This window comes from Acromyrmex echinatior, chromosome 18, assembly GCF_024713525.1.
Source record: "Acromyrmex echinatior isolate Ae372 chromosome 18, ASM2471352v2, whole genome shotgun sequence".
Lineage (NCBI taxonomy): Eukaryota > Metazoa > Arthropoda > Insecta > Hymenoptera > Formicidae > Acromyrmex > Acromyrmex echinatior.
In genome coordinates this window covers 2,321,691-2,335,313 of record NC_141869.1, presented here as the reverse complement: position 1 = coordinate 2,335,313, position 13,623 = coordinate 2,321,691, and the positions used below count along the sequence as shown (strand labels likewise).

General features: G+C 36.7%; 2 protein-coding genes across 5 annotated transcripts in view; one reads left to right on the top strand and one right to left on the bottom strand.

Moving 5' to 3' along the window:
* LOC105147740 (kin of IRRE-like protein 1) overlaps positions 1 to 13,623 on the top strand; it is a 447,481-nt gene that overhangs the window by 294,942 nt on the left and 138,916 nt on the right. The window lies entirely within an intron of this gene.
* LOC105147689 (glucose dehydrogenase [FAD, quinone]) overlaps positions 1 to 13,623 on the bottom strand; it is a 202,905-nt gene that overhangs the window by 160,808 nt on the left and 28,474 nt on the right. The window lies entirely within an intron of this gene.

The window sequence follows — 13,623 nt, the reverse complement described above, 5'->3', positions numbered from 1 at the left end:
TCAAAAAATTATTATATACTTTTATAGTTTGGAAAATAGATTTGGAATAGAAAGTCATTTTTTTCTTTAAGGAGCACACAACAAGTGCGTATAATAATTTATGTAACGATTTTTTCTGGGAGGAGCACTCACACTTAGTATCTTTTTTTTTATCTTTTTTTAAAAAGATAAATTCGTTATGATATTATAGATCGGATGTTTTATAATATATCTTATAATATGTTTTATAATATATAATATCTTGTAATTCTGAATTCTTTTGAAGTAAAATCTATATTTAAAAATTCAAACGTATATTTGCAGAAAGCAGCGGATGGAGTTGTAAAGATTTATAAATAGGTCGAGATAGCGAAGAACGTGCCTTTAATCTCGTCCATGACGATTTCGCGCCGCACCTGTCAAACAATAAGCGAATAAAGACTTTATCTCTACAACGAAACTATGTGCGTAGGTAGGTCTCTTAGCCATCTCTCACGCGACTCGTCCATGGAGACACAATAAAACCTTTTATATCGTGCGACTCGCGCAGACTTGTCCGCGTGCGTCTTCGTGACTCGTTCTCGGACATAGAGAACCACCCACCTGCTTTTTGTCGTCGCCTCGGGTATATCCTCCGTTACAGAGCACTCGCGTGACTTCCTCAGACATAATAAAACCCTTTTATCCATCCGCCCTAACTACCAACCCCATCGTGCTTGCAAACATCCTCCATTACCGCGCCTTCATCCGCTCCTCAGCTCGGTTAGGTTCTTTGGAGTCTCCTTCTTTTCTTCCTTTCTCGACGACGACGACGACGACGACGATGACAACTAGGATGACGTCAACGAGGACGCTCGTTTCCCGGACGATCACGAGAAAGCCTGCATTCGTGAGCACGAGTGCGGTGCGTCAAGAGTACATCGCGACATCGATGAGGAGCATGACGAGTGGCATACCCGCAGAGAGGTGAAACGGGAACGGGGAAATGAACGGTACCATCCGTAATGGAGGTGCAGCGTCGTTCGGGAAACATAAGCGGATGTTCAACGGTGGCGGATGCCGAATCTGCCTCGAATGCGAAACAGAAACGTTCGGTCGGATCGCAGAATTACTTGCTGCAGCAGTGAAATCGCTCTTGGTTACCTGAACTTGTATCGAAATGTACAGTGATACCGACGAGAATCAAGATTGTTCGCAATAAGATACAGTTATGTACACATTGAATGAGCGACTGAATAAGCTCTACGTCGACAACTAAGAGGATCGACGTCAATGATGTACTGCAGCACAAACAACTGCATCTTTGGTTTTATTTAATCGAGTTTATATAACGCTTTATATGTATTGTTTCAACTATTATTATATTTTGTCATAAACAGATGCAAAAGAAACTCGTCTATTATAATGCCGTCTTTTTATGATGCTATGTCTTCGAAAAAAAATGAAAAGATGAAAGAATAATTTTTATGTAAAGTATCTAAAAATTTAGCTAAATACAGATCTGAAAATAATTTTGTTGGACTATCAAAATAATTGCGGAAGAATTTTAAGCGATGCAACAAAAAGTTTTGATATTCTAATAACCAATTGCGCTTATCCTACATAATTATTTATCAATTAATGTAAAAAATATATATAGTTATTTAAAAAAAAATGTATCCATATTGTATAATTTTTTTAGAAGCAACTACATGTTTTTTTTTGTATTATTTTGATTTATCTCATTATTCTGTGCATAAAAGTATTAAAGCGCAGTTAACAAAACTGAAGATAAAGATATTTAATCTTCAGTTCAGTTAAAATGATTAGACCCAAAGTAGTAACTTTAAAATGCTATTACAGCTAAATTTTTTATAGTTTTGCCTATGAAAACTTTCGATCAATATCTCATATACAAACATCGCACTTTCAACCAATATATTTGATCATTTTTAGATACTTCAGCCTTTCCTTGAAGGAATAATTATCGACATCTTTTGTGCTCTTTTGTCCACGCATAATAAAGACGAACTCATGTAATCGGCTGCTTCCAAAAGATGCCCGGCGAGGTTTGTGAGACGGTACATGAAATAGGTTAATAGCAGTTGCATATCAAGGAGCGATATGCTGGGAACATCATAAGATATCGCAGCTCGTAATTTTTAACGACGACCACCACTCGTTTAAACGCTTTCGCGAAACGGCGGTTAGTTCGAGGAAGACAGACAAAACGGCACACCAAGAGACGGGAAACCGGATGGCGGGATACGGTGATGGCAACCCGCGGTGGCATCTGACGACGTCTAATGACTTCGCATTATGCGCGGCGGAAAACTTGCTTTAATTAAAGATTATAACGTGTGAAATATGAATTCGAGCAGCAGCTACGCGATGCGTTCCCTCTAAAAATCTTCAAGTAAGAGACTGGACACCGTCTCATTGGTCCACCATATTTTTCAGGATCTGCTTCCACGCGTTCTCATTCTATCTTAGGCATCTATCTCATTCTAGCTTCAGCAGATCTTGAAAAATATAATGGACTAATCAGAAGTTGTCTAAACGGTATCCAAGTCTCTTACTCTAGTTTCCTCGTCTCTCAGGGAATAACTGAAAGGGAACGTGAAAATGGCGGATGATCGCGAGGGATAAGCCGCACGTTTTCGAAAGAATTTCGCAAGCGGAAATGGCGGGTTGTGGAAATGACGAGGATTGTGGAAATCTGCTCGTGGAAAATTTCACCAGAATATTTCCATTCCGACTTCATTTTTCGTTTCTCTCTCTCTCTCTCTCTCTCTCTCTCTCTCTCTCTCTCTCTCTCTCTCAAATTTCGCTTTTTATCGAAAAATCCGACTGAATCTAGAAAGAAAATTCTTATCTTTCCCCTTATCGAGAAATACCCATTTATCTGATTTTAAAGCGTTGCTTCAGATATTACAACGTGAATAATAAATAACAAATAGATGCGAGAACTTCGAATGTATAAATACGGATTAAACCTTCCGCGGAAAACTCATTGCAGATTTATTAGAAAAATATATCACTTGCAACACGTGTGCCGTTTATATCGATGACGGTCTCCCGACTTTTCCCGTAGCCGCATTCTTATATAATAATGTTATATTCAGCTTGGCGAAAATAAACGATCTTGCACGCAACGTAACTGTTATGATCACTGCCGGCGGAGACGATTATTGGGTGCGCGGCTACCAAGGAAACGACTGTACGGCTTTCTAGGACGTTGATACTTTTTTCCCCTTTCTTTTTATCTTCATCCCGGAATCGTGCACAGTGGAAATGTAGCGCGATCCTTGGCTCGTATTCTGATTCCGTACGGTACGCGATCTCTTCATCGAGAATTCCGTGCTATAAGTGCCTGTCTTAACTAGATCACCTCAATTCTTATGCGGTGCAGATTATCTATTCAGTCACAGTACCTGTTAATTTTTAACCTTTAAGTAGGTAAGTGGGATGCTCAGAACATCTTAAACAAATTTAATTTTTTAAACTTCTATTTTGTAATAGTATTATAGAGTCAAATTTACATTATTTATATTTTTATGAGGTAGAAGAATGTGAAAATAATAAACTTTAAAGCACTTTAAGACTTCTGGGCAATTCTTTTTATTTCCCTTTTCCATAATAAGGTTTTTAAAATAACTATGCTTAAAGTGCTATAGTCACCTACCTACTTAAAGGTTTACTTAAAGCGTTAGCGTTCCATGGCGGCAGCCAAAAGCTACAGAATCGAGTTCAATCGAAAAGTGTGCTTATCTCACATTATCGAATATGCTAATTAACTTCATAATTTGTATTTCAAATTGAGCGACTTATAAATTGATTAGCAATTGATGTCACATTTGTCGATTGAAAATGAAAAGTTATAAAAAATGTAACAAAATACAGCCGTATTCTGTGGCTATATTTGCGACAATGCGGAATTCAATTTGTGTCGTTTATAAAACGTATTGGAAATTCTCGTCTAATTATGAACGACGCTCTAGTTGTTTTATTGGTTGAGCGACATGAACTTCGATTAACTTGGGAAGTTTACTCAATAAACTGTACTGTCAATTAGACTATAAATGCAGTCTTTTGTCCCCGCGAATTGTGTGGCAGCTAAATCTGCTATACGCGCGCTGTACCTTCCGCTCTCTATCCGTAGAACGACACATCAGTAATTCTGACCTAACTGGGACAATGGAAGCTTTGTCGATAGCGGCGAGGTGAGCCCCGTGTCTGACAAGAGTGTAACTACTACTACTTGCGAGAGGATGGGATTTTCCGCAAGCAGACCGATTAAGTGCCAGGTGTTGTTACACGATTAATCTTCGCCCGCACAGACAGCGGGGACCATGTGAACGATAGCGGAAATAGGGGGCTTGAGGGGGGAGGAATAAGGGAGAGACGAGGAAGAATTGAAGCTTTTCTCTTATTATCAAACAAACAGAGAGCCTTCTCCAGCACTTTTAAAAGCACTCTCCTATGTGTAGAAAATATGTGGCGAACTTACTCTCGGCAAAGAGAGACAGCAGGTGTTCCATTAATATTCCACACTAGCCTGGACAATGCACTATGGCTGCTGCCATTAATGGGAAAACCTAAACAGTGTTTTTATACGAGAACTTCATCAAATCGAGTTTTGCGAGTAGTCGCAACAAACAACTGACGAGTCCCGTGCGGCTTACTATCGTATTTTCGCGTTGACAGTATTATCGTTCGTACCAAAAGTGAATAGGAATATATATATATATATTTAGATCAAGAGAGGTAAAACTTTTTTTGCAGTTGCTTTTACATATTGGACAAAATATACTTTAATATCAGAAATATCTAATTAGCGTCATAGTCTATTAAGATTAATTTTACATAAGAATGAATCGTAAAGACGTTTGATTGTATAAATAACATTAGCCAGCGCGAACAACCGATAAATCTTCGTATCAAATAATTCCGGAACTCCTAGAACGATCGATCTTATTTCCGGGCGTCTACGTTATTCGACGCCAAACTTAGCTCCGTCGTAAGAAAGAAAAGAATCGAATTTATCTCAAAGTGAGATTGTTTGCAGGCACTTGTTAATTGTAGAACTTTGTTAGTTCGCTCCTCAGTTTCACGTCACGTCAGAGAAATGACTCACAATTATCGTTCTCACGGGGTATTTTCGGGGACAGTAACAGGGGAACATAGCGTCGAGTATGCTCGACGGTCACTCTAGTTCCATTTCCGGTTGAATAAATCAACCGTGTCTGCCGCACGCCATACGGCATGACAGCAGTATCAAATATAGGTAGAATGTATATATATATATATATATATATATTATATATATATATTCCACCTCTGGACGTATCATCTTTCACGTGTCTTTCTACTTCGTACTTCTTCTTTGACCATTCACCCTAGAACGCCGATCTCTCGTCGACTCTTATATACCGTACCTCGTATGGTTTTTCTTTCCGCTCTTGCCGCTTCAACCCGATGTTCCAGACATCGAGTGTTACTACTGAAAATATTGGCGGCCCATCTCCGTCCGACGCTTTTGTTCGTGGAACGTCTGTATCTTTCCATAAAGCAAGACAAGAAGCGTAAAATAATATTTCGTATGAGCATAAGTGCCTTTCAGCGAAGTGAGTGGCAGTCGAATCAACATACGTTATGTTAAATTTCTACTCTTAAATGAGAAACGAGCGCTCATAGATGTAATACGTGAATGGAAATTTTAAACAAATTATAATTAACAAATTATAACAAATGAGATTTTCGGAGGCAAACTCATTTTAGATATTTCATAATTCATTTAATTGAACCAGAGCTAAAAAGCTTTGTTTACATATAATGTGAAACATATTAAGCATAGAAATTATTTGATGTGTAATATTTTACATTTTTTATGATTACTTTATGTGTGATAGGTATATGGAAGAATCAGAGAAATATACACATACATAAAATGTATATTACGTAATGTAATATACACTTTAATTCTCCGTAATTCTCTGATTCTCCGTAATTCTCTGATTCTCCATAAATGTATATATACACATACAAAATATGCAGCATTTAAAATCATAAATAGAATCACAATCTGAAATCTAATGAATTATACAATAAATCATCTGAAATGAGCTTTTTAGAGTTTAAGTCCGTAAAATAAATCTTATTTGTCTATTCTTGCAACATTCGAGAAACTTCGTTTTAAGGATCAATTATCTGCTCGATTTCGCATGAACATCAAGTGTCGGCGTTTGTAAGCTTGTTACGGACGTAAACTCACGCGCGTTACAAGCTTGCATCTAAGCCTCATAACTTTCTTACGGCTAGCATCATAGTTTCCGTCTGTATCGCAAACACACGCGTTATACACGCGCGTGCACGTGTATGGGAAACGTGTCGAGGAAAGCGGGATAATGCTCGTAACCCTGGGGAAATACAAATAATGTTTCCGTCTGTTAAATTCGCGATATCTGGAGAAATATGAAATTGAAATAGTCCCACCTCGACGTATCCGAACAATACAGCAAGGCAGATCTTTATTTTTGCTGCTTATACTTACTATCTTACGAAAATAATGAAGCAAATCTTGAAAAAAAAATGATATTCGTTTTTGTTCAATTTTGTACGCGAGAGAGATATAACTGAATGAGTTTTCGTCATCTCAGAAGAAATATTATTCTTAGGGCCGATGTTTCATCTTCGGATAAACTGATGAAACTTTATCTAATGGATAAACAAAAGAGTGAAAAAAGAGAGTGAGCTGAAGATTATTGAAAGGTAGAACAACCAAACCATAATTTTCCAGAAAACACAAAAGACATTCAACAGGCTATCATTACAATTTTTTTTTTCAAGAGAATATTTTATTATTATTACAATTTATTATTACTTTTATATCAGCTAGAAAATATAGAAATCTTTCTATATTCGAATATATATTATATGCATATATATTCATACATTTACTATTATACACACACATATATATATATAAATAAAAAGCAGAGAAAATCCATTTTTGATATTTTTGGAATAAAAAAACTTTTTTAAAGTGATATTCATATTATATTGTAATTTCACGGACGTTGCTCGGAGTAATGTTTCCTATTAGCTGCTTCCAGCGCAAGAATCTTTGTATCGTATGGGACAGAATTTGTTTCGTCATCAAACTATCGTTTTGAGCCAAATCAATTTTTGTTCGAACGATACGAATTGCCCAAATAAAACGTATATCTCGATTAAATTTATATTTGAAAGCTTCCCCGTGAATCGATTCTCCGTAACGCGGAAGCGCGCGATTCCAGCTCGCAGATTCTGCCGTCGTAAATAATTTATCGACTCGTCCGCGTGCGGTGTGACGGTCTAAAAAGCGATTCTCGTAGAACACACTCCATGGGATGGTAGTAATTAATCTCTTACATTATGTTAAAGCGGTTTTCAAGCCGCGAAGCTTTTCTGTGGATACGCGCGCGCGCAACGCGCTTTACGTTCGACTTAGCTTTTCGTGAACGGAAGGCAAGTAGAATGTCGCGGGAATACGCGCGAGAGCGCATTGAATCTACATTCATTCCGCTTCTCTCGAATGCGTAAGACCCACCTTCTCGCGCCCAAGCTGCAGCTCCCTTCAAATCCGGAGCGAGCGGGGAAGAACCTCATCGATGTGCATTCGCGAAGTCGCGTTCACGAGGAAAACGCCTTCCGATTGAATCCAGTTATGTAAAGGATGGCGTGAATTTTACGCGTCGGCTTTAGCCATGCCGCCGGGAATAACTTCGAGTCGGGGGTTGGCCGAGACCTCACCGCGCTGAATAAATTTCTAACGATTTACCCCGCGCTGCCGGATGTCAATTCCCGACGGTCGTCACGATTCGTGAAATTTATTGACACGTCGATGATATGCATAATGGGTCGTACAAATAAAACGAAGCAGATTGCTTTTGGTCTCATTCGGCGGAGGCAAGTACTCGATACGAAATATGAATAAGGCATTAGAAATCGAAAATCTGTCACGAAGAAATATGAATGATAAATAGCAGGTTTGCATGATTTTGTGTGTGTAATGTGATGTTGAACATGTTTGTTATTACATGGAACGTGCGCGTCGCGAAATCTGGAAATAGTGAATCGATCTGCACGTTGGATATGCGAGAAGTCATAATAGTAGAGCACACCGTGCTGTCGCATTTATGACATTCTCAGTTCAGAGACGCGACAATACACATTTCAGACGCATTCCTAATTTTCACTGTCACTTCCCACTTGCGTGATTACTTTCTAAGGCAATATAGTCTGTTGTCGCTGCGATGCTTGAATCATTACTTGACACTCTTTCTTGACACAACTAAAAAATATGATCTTCGAATTATTGCTATGAATGTTAAATAAACATTACTCTATCAGTCATCAAAAGTTAATTTAATTTCACAGTCTGTCTGCCAAATAACAATTGTGTCGTTTCTAATATTTTTAAGAGATCATAATACCTTCTACAAGAGTGATACAATTTTGAGTTATGTGTCATCTTGATAAATAAGAATCTTCTTCAGAGAGCATTTAGAGTTGAACAGTTTTGGTAATTGAAGCTCGAAGAAGAAATTGTTTCATTTTGGATTTAGTCGTTTTATCAAGGTAAATATAAACTGCTGGTAATATTTCCTATAGGTAATATTTATGTCACGTCTGATGAATTATTTCGAATTTGTTATAATTTTTTAAGTATCAAAACCATCAAAAAGGATGGATTTTTGTGAAGTGAAAATAACAAAAATAATATTTGATTATTTTCTAAAAATATATTCTTTTTTGCCAATATTATTTGATTAAAATAATTTTCTGTTAAGTTAAAAAATAGTTTAATAATTTCTTTCCTTTTTTGAAACAATTTTATCCTTGTTATTTATCGAATGTTAAACAAGAACAAAGCAAAATGAGCATGAATCGGATTGTTGTGAGCGTGAATCAGATCGTTGTTTCAAACAGCGCGAATAGACCTTTTGTTAAATGAAATTTGTCGTTTACAGCGAAGGCCATAAATGACCATTTAACAAAAGGTCTGTTCGCGTTGCTTAAAATTCTAAAAATTTTTGCATTTAAAGTGAAATAAATATATATTTGAGGATTGAAGAGGAAGAAAAAAAGAAGATACCTCGCGCACTAAAAGTACAAGTAACGTGAACAGACTTAAATAAGCAATCGATGCATCTTTTTAATTGAAAGTTTTCATTTTCTGCTACGAGGATTATGCGAGGCGGGTTACGAGTAGATTTACGTGAATCCGATGAAGCTAACACACGGAAAACGTCTATCTACGGCCTAATGAAATTCTACGAAGGTAGTTATTGGTCGGAATGGGATGGAATCGAGGTTCGAGGCTGGCTCTCATGCGCATATAAGCGGCGACGTTTACATGGATTCATAGTTCAGCTACTAGATCGGTAAACCGCCACGGAAGGCGGAAATTAATTGATCCGTGAGTCTCTCAATAATGATTGTTGGTGAATAAAGGATGCTGTCAGTATTGAACTTTGTTGAGTTTGCCGGCGCTATTTGCCGGCCTTTAACATGGAGATGCGATCATCGCTCGATATGAATATACAACAATTGTGTCGATCGCGGTGTGAAAGATACTAGACCCTCATATGAAGTATGAAATATACGCGCTCTCGTATATGCGCAAGTATAGAAAACATCATGGTATACTTGGAATAAAAGTGTCGTGTTGATAATTTATCGCAATTCCTGCGACATTTCTCCTTAGTTACAGAATTCTTTGCTCTACAATCATTTTTAATCTTCCAGCATCACTTTGTGTCTTTTAAGGCACAGTCGATATCACGTTATCTCAAAATTCTTACTCAAATTTCAATACGTAAAGAAATAAAGTCCAGTTTTTGTTAAAAACTTATTGTTAAAAATTTCGTAAGTGTACAAGAATTTTTTTAGATTTTTATATACTCCGGATTTTTATATACTAAAAAATATATGTTGTGTTTCCTTCAATGGCTCAGAGTGTAAACTATGATAGAAAATTTCGGGATAGTGCTGGAGGGTTAAATAGAATTTCGGCTGCTGCTTTTTTAATTCTGATTTTTTTAGTTTAAAAAATACAGAACTCTTTTATTTCGATAAAGAACTGTAGAACTATGAAAAGTGCTATTGTCATTATTTTTTTTATATTAATAGAATATTGTGCTAACTTTATAAATCCTACTTTTGAGTAATCATGAAATTAGCACGACATATGAAAGATATAATGTCAGTTTCATTAGCACTTTTCATAAATCTGCAATTCCTTATCAAAATAAAAAAAGTTCTGGATTTTTTATACTAAAAAATCAAAATTGAAAGTATAGCATGCTAATTTCGCGAATCTAGCACACCTCCCCTAAAATACAAGAAAAAGAAAAATATTTCCACTTTTGACCACTTTACAGTTCCCAGTTAATACTGCACGAGTTGTGTTACCAATGTAATTTGAAAACAAAATTCCATTAACTACCAATTTTAATAAACTTTAAATATAGGTTTTATAGCACGTTAAATTGTACAGATTTCGCTAGATGAAAGTTCCAACGGTATTATATTTAATCGTCTATTGGCGGAATTAATTGTTTCGTGTTTCTCGCAACGCGAATACCGGAGCAAAATTTTACACATTTCTCTTCACTCGCTAGAATTAATGTAATTTTTGGTACTAATGTATGCTGACTTTAATGGCGTAGTTAATAGCGTAATTAGCGAGTAAATGCTAGTCAATTAACCTTTAAAACCTTTAGAAAGGGAGAATAAATACTACAGTATAATGAAAAAAAATATAATTTTTTTTTAATGGTATTCTTAAGAGAGCGTTTCAAAAGGAATCGCGTGATTGCGTTATCTAATGGACGAAAAATTTATTCCCGCTTTTTCTCTTCGTGCGATAATTATGATAATATTAATAATGAATAATATTATGAATGATGCTTTCCCCTTTATATTGTCAAGCAATACAGCAAACTCGTTTCGTTTTCAAACGAGCGCTTTACTGCTGTATCATCAACGCTCGATGATCCGTGAAACCATTGTTCAATACAGCTTCGATGGCGGCCGTTTAAATTCCGCGGCGATTTAGCCGTATTTTACAGACGAGTGGCAAATATGTCACGACGCAATGAGAGAGAGAGAGATGATGTCTCTCATATCCCCGGCCTCGTGGGCGATGTGACGACGAGGACGACGAGACGATCGATTTCTACCTCATTTCGTCGCCTCCGCCGCGCTCGAAGTGCCGGCGAGTGTTCCACCCTCTCAACTGTTCGGGTGAAGGCTATACGTTTAAACAACGGGAGCGTTCTTCCTCTCTCGCAGGCGAGCTTTCACGAGCGTTTAACGAAATTACTTTGAAACGCGAAGAAGTAGCTCCTCGGCTTGCGCTCCTCGTTGCTCTTCCTCTTCGCGGAAACGATCCGCCTTCTCTTTACATTCTCTTTCCACTTTCTCTCGTTTCTTCTTCTCCTTTTCGTTCTTCTTAGCGGTCGTACGCCTCCAGGTCGCCGATCCTTGGATCGGTTGGACGAGCTTTAAGAACGACCCTCTTAAACCCGGTTAGAATTACCCGCCGATCTCACGCTCTTACTTTCTTTCATTCTCGTCGCTCGTTCAAGGCAAACTCGTCTTCCCTCGAGCGTTTTCCACGCTCGTTTTCCGTGTAGTAAACAAAACCGGTCAACTCATGCTACGTAATTATCACCGGTAGTGTCGGTGAGAAGCTTATCGGTCGTCTACCCGTCCGTCTTCCATGGGGAATAGTAAAAATCCCCTGAAGGATTTCTTACAGAGAGTAATGGCCGTAACTGGCGATGTCCTCGGAAATTAACGCGGAATGATCGTACCGGTACGTGGTAATGACTGACATTAAATCCGAGGATACGCTTTTAAAGGACACTCGGTGAACGTCGAAAACGGTAATCTTCTTTTCTAGCTGTTTTGATAGATTGAAGTACGACTCAGATGTTCTCTCGTCGACATTAGAAATCTAGAATTACTTAAAGATACAGAATTAGTCAGAAGTTATTCGTCATAGGGAAAATAGGTTGCCTTGAATAATTCATCTTCCTCTAAATGACAAATGCATATGCATTCAAACGACGGAAACTGCGATGTCTCTATATATGTGTAGTAGTTCGAGTTGGGAAATTATCTTTTGAATCTTTTAACAAATCTGCAATTTTCTCCATTGCATTTTTTTTTTAATGTTACAGTATTTGTGCAACTGTTTTATACGTGTAATTTAGTGATTTAAATCTATTTTTCAGTGAATTTTGTACGCTTTACTACCACGTGTGTTCACGATGTTATTATTGCAAAATTGGTTACACTGCTTAGTAAAAATGTAAATAGAAAAAATACAAATCACTGTATATACATAGCAGTGATAACAATGGCCCAATTTTTGGAACAAATAAAAAAACTGTCAGTATTACAGTCACTCTTATTCATTTCTATTAATATTACATATTCGGTTACATTGTAGTTCAGCCCATTTAATCCAATTTTTGCAGCAAGCTCTTCAATTGTTTCACTTTCCTCTATTCTTTAAAATTTATGACAAAATAAATAATCCTTAATATACACGATTGGATCATTCGTGTTCTGCATATTTCTTTGAAAAAGTAGATGCATCAAGTAATTAGTTATCATATTTATATACATTTTTTAAAATACACGATGTTATAAATATTTTCTTAAGATGTTAAAAATATAAAAATCAGTTAATAATTTTTGTATATTTGTTAAAAAGCGATGAAAATTAACCTGGGACAACACATAATGGAAATGACTCATCGTGTGAAGTAAAAAGGACCAGAAAATTATTGTGTGTTAACTGAGAATTAACAATCAGTATATATTATACTCTCAAGAACAGGAAATATATTTAAAAATTAGAAGGCAGATACTTAAGAACATAACATGATATCGTGCAATCTTACGTAAGAAAATAATTTTTGATGTGAACTCATCGCTCAACTCGCGTCTTAGCCGAGATTAAACTTACTTCACGCGAACTTGTTGCGTGTCGCATGTCATAAGAATGACCGGGCGATTGGAATCGCGCGGCAAGAAAGAAGGAGTATTAATCTAAATAAAAATACACAGCGGTGCTGCGTGACCTAGCGAACTTGCATAGAATAAGATTGATGTCACTTTTCGGCGTTTCGAGACGCGAATATAGTTCTGAATGTTAACGTCGTTTTTCATGCATTGAATATGCATTGTAACTATACGGCACAAAAGATCTGCCTAGTTGGCCCTTATATTTACCAATTAATCAAATCTTAATGAATAAATTATAATAATGTGCTATTTATACGCTCTCAAAATTCGCAAAAAAATTTTGGGGATTGGAGGGATCAGTTAAGGCAGACGGCACAAAAAATATGGATTGCGCATTTTTACACGTGCATTAGCTTTCGAATTAATTAATTGCTTAATCGACTCATTGTTTCATTCTAATTCTGTTTTATATTTTTAATTGAAGAGTTTGCTGCAACAATGGACTAACCTATATTTTGTAAAAAACGAAGAAAATAAACTGTAAAGTTAAAATGATGGGAAAAATATTTATTTGAACATGTTTACAAAACTTTCTCATGTTTTGGCATATGTTCAAAAAGTTTTCTTATGGATTGTAGA